Source organism: Martes martes (genome assembly GCF_963455335.1).
Source record: "Martes martes genome assembly, chromosome: 4".
NCBI lineage: Eukaryota > Metazoa > Chordata > Mammalia > Carnivora > Mustelidae > Martes > Martes martes.
In genome coordinates, this window is record NC_137891.1 from 101,199,374 (window position 1) to 101,204,003 (window position 4,630).

A 4,630-nucleotide genomic window follows, 5' to 3' on the forward strand; every position below is an offset into this window, starting at 1 on the left:
GGAAAATACATTTCCCAGAATGCCCTTCTCTATGGCTCCAAGTGAGAGCCAACCAAGGAACTTAGATGAGGTCTGGAAGATGGAAAGGAAGTAGTGGCCATTACTCACAAAAGGGTTCAAGATTCAATGTTATGGCTTTCCATTAATTTTTATCACAAGGTCCAAGTGGTCATGGACAGGTACAGGGAGCCCAGCAGGTCCAGATTTTCCTGACTCTCCTTCACTCAGCTTCCAGCTCTTCTTCCTGTTTGCTGGCCCTGTTGACCAACAGTAGTGCTGGACCTAATACTGGAGGCTTGACTACAGTGGATTCACACAGGTAGCATCACATGGGGACAACAGATTCCTAGACATCTCTATAAACTTCCTCTTGGAGGCCCATGGCCAGCTATATGTGCTTGGCTTCTCAGATATTCCTACAAATTCTGCCCTGTCCACTCCCACCAGTGCTTCAAGAGGGCTAATTAGTAGTTTGTTTATTATCTTTCAGTTTGCTTTGCCAGACATTTATATCTGCTATTGTATGAGATCTAATTTCTATAATGAATTCTTTATCTTGTAGCACTTACACTGACTCTACTTCCATGGCTGACATACTCACTGACTATTTAAAATTCTCAATGAATAACTTTCACTCTGTCCAACACCTGATGCCCTGAATATTCCTGTGTTATCATGTAGCCCCAGCTCTTCTCATATGAGAAGTATCTGAAAGCATTTTGCTTTCTTTCTTGAGACTGGTTACAAAGAGAAGAGTTAAGAATTCACATATTCTCTGCTATAAAAACTCCATGTAATTTAGGACTTTTCATATTAAGTTGCTAGATGTTAAGGTCAGAAACACAGCAGGGCTGTCCATTATCACTGCTGCTCTTCAACATAGTACTAGAAGTCCTAGCCTCAGCACTCAGACAACAAAAAGAAATAAATGGCATCCGAATAGGCAAAGAAGTCAAACTCTCACACTTTGCAGATGATATGATACTTTAGGTGGAAAATCCAAAAGATTCCACTCCAAAACTGCTAGTACTCATACAGGAATTCAATAATATGTCAGGATATAAAATAAATGCACAGAAACCAGTTGCTTTTCTATACACGGACAAGACAGAAGAAAGAGAAATTAAGGAGTTGATCTCATTTACAATTGCACCCCAAACCATAAGATACCTAGGAATAAATCTAACCAAAGAGGCAAAGAATCTGTACTGAGAAAACTATAGAGTACTCATGAAAGAAACTGAGGAAGACACAAAGAAATGGAAAAATGTTCCATGCTCATGGATTGGAAGAACAAATGTTCTGAAAATGTCTATGCTACCTAGAGCAATCTACACATTTAATGCAATCCCTGTCAAAATACAATCAACTTTTTTGAAAGAAATGGAATGAATAATCCTAAAATTTATATGAAACCAGAAAAGAGCCCAAATAACCAGAGGAATGTTGAAAAAGAAAGCCCAATGGTACTGACACAAAAACAGAATGCACAGATCAATGGAACAGAATAGAGAGCCAAGAAATGGACCCTCAACTCTATGCTCAACTGATCTTTGACAAAGCAGGACAGAATGTCCAATGGAAAAAAGACAGTCTCTTCAACAAATGGTGTTGGGAAATTGGACAGCCACATGCAGAAGAATGAAACTGAACCATTTCCTTATACCACACACAAAAATAGACTCGAAGTGGATGAAAGACCTCAATGTGAGAAAGGAATCCATCAAAATCCTTGAGGAGAACACAGGCAGCAACCTCTTCAACCTCAGCTGCAGCAGCTTCTTCCTAGAAACATCACCAAAGGCAAGGGAAACAAGGGCAAAAATAAACTATTGGGACTTCATCAAGATCAAAACCTTTTGCACAGCAAAAGAAACAGTCAACAATTCCAAAAACAACTAACAGAATGGGAGAAAATATTTGCAAATGACATATCAGATAAAGGGCTAGTATCCAAAATCTATAAAGAACTTATCAAACTCAACATCCAAAGAACAAATAAACTAATCAAGAAATGGGCAGAGGACATGAACAGACATTTCTGCAAAGAAGACATCCAGATGGCCAACAGACACATGAAAAAGTGCTCCACATCACTTGGCATCAGGGAAATACAAATCAAAACCACAGTGAACTACCACCTCACACGAGTCAGAATGCCTACAATTAACAAGTCAGGAAATGACAGATGTTGGCGAGGATGTGGAGAAAGGGGAAACTTCCTACCCTGTTGGTGGGAATGCAAGCTGGTGCAGCCTCTCTGGAAAACCGCATGGAGGTTCCTCAAAAAGTTGAAAATAGAGCTACCCTATGACCCAGCAATCGCACTACAGGGTATTTACCCTAAAGATACAAATGTAGTGATCCAAAGGAGTACATGAACCCGAATGTTTATAGCAGCAATGACCACAATAGCTAAACTATGGAAAGAACCTAGATGTCCATCAACAGATGAATGGATAAAGAAGATGTGGTATGTGTGTATGTATGTGTGTGTGTGTGTATATATATATACGTATATACATATATACGTATATATATATGTATGCATACACACACACACAGGAATATTATGCAGCCACGAAAAGAAATGAAATCTTGCCATTTGCAATGATGTGGATGGAACTAGAGGGTATCATGCTAAGCAAAATAAGTCAATCAGAGAAAGACAATTATCATATGATCTCTCTGATATGAGGAATTTGAGAGGCAGGGCAGGGGGTCATGGGGGTTAGGGAGGGAAAAAATGAAACAAGATGGGATCGGGAGGGAGACAAACCATAAGACACTCTTAATCTCAGGAAATAAACACAGGGTTGCTGGGGGATGAGGGGTAGGGATAGGGTGGCTGGGTGATGGACATTGGGGAGGGTATGTGCTATGGTGAGTGCTGTGAGTTGTGTAAGACGGATGATTCACAGACCTGTACCCCTGGGGCAAATAATACATTATATGTGAAGAAAATAAATAAATAAAGGCACAGCACGGGGTTGGGGGGGAATTGCTAGGTGTTGGGAGGATAGACATCTAATGTTTTACTGGACACTAGAGTTAGAAGTGCCAGAGAGCTCTTTAAATCTGCCTAATATAGTTATTATGAAGAGTCAAAAAACAAAGCAAATATTCTTGCTAGTGGCACTAACTGTTCCTTACAGAATGTGTAATGGGCATTGTGAGAGTGACTTATCTGTTCTTGAATGTCATATTATTTTTTCCTGAATATTAGGTACTTCCCCCACATAATACCAATACCCTTGGCCTCAGAGGAGAGTAAACTTATGTATCAAGTGCTACTTATCAGCTCCTTTGGGGTAGAACTGGAAAGGACACCAAATCATCAACAGAATGACATTTTATAAAAAGGATGCATCTCTGAAAGAAGACAGTAAAAAACATTTCCAAAAACTCAAATAAATTATTGGCTGGTCAAGTGTTCATTTCTATTTGGAGTGTGGGTTATGGAGAATTGAGTACTTTTTCTGTGTATTTTGTAGAATTACATCTCATGCTGTTTGATAAAATCTATGAGAGCTGCCTTTGCCATAGTCCCAGCAAGAAACACATGTCACATGAGCCATCGAGACTTTAATGGAGAGACTATTTACAGCACTCAGGGCAGGCTTAAAGGAAACCAGTGAGGCTTGGTGAAGCTCCCTGGTCTAGCAACAGTGGAGAACAAGGGCCTTAACCCAAAGGAGGAAGAGGGAATGAATAGTTTTGGGAACCTAGAGAACTGGAGGAAGCTGGGAGAGACAGCCTGAGACCAGTCACTGCCAACCCTCAGCCCAATAAAGCTGTGGAATAAATAGCTTTGCTTCAATGTCTCCCACCCACCATTCCTTCCCGAGGCCTCCCACTGGCCAAGGTCAATCATAAGCCAGAGGCCAAGGGGCTCTGGTTGGAGCAGCATAAAGATCGGCCTGCTATGGCGTATGGCACAGTAAGGAGTGGATCTAGGGGCAAACAGAGAATGTCCACACAGGCTATTGCATCCATATTTATACAGGAGGAGACTATCTTATTCCAGATGTCACCTCCATGCTGTTACATGTTACAGGGGTTAGCTTCCAGCCATGGACATGCCTGAATGGACACTCTGCGTTCTTTAGGGTACAGTCAAGCTCCTTCTTGGTTGTATGTCAAGTGAAAACTCCTCGGTGGTATTGTTTTTGAAGTCTTTTTTGGATTTTGTCTTTTTTTTTTTTTTTTTAATTTTTTATTTTAATAAACATATAATGTATTTTTATCCCCAGGGGTACAGGTCTGTGAATCGTCTGGTTTACACATTTCACAGCACTCATCATAGCACATACCCTCCCCAATGTCCATTTCCCCACCACCCTCTCCCGTCCCCCTTCCCCCCCGCAACCCTCAGTCTGTTTCTTGAGATTGAGTCTTTTATGGTTTGTCTCCCTCCCAATCCCATCTTTTCATTTTTTCTTTTCCTACCTCCCCCCAAACCCCCCCACCTTGCATCTCCACTTCCTCATATCAAAGAGATCATATGATAGTTATATTTCTCCGATTGACTTATTTCGCTAAGCATGATACCCTCTAGTTCCATCCACGTCGTCGCAAATGGCAAGATTTCATGTCTTTTGATGGCTGCATAGTATTCCATTGTGTATAT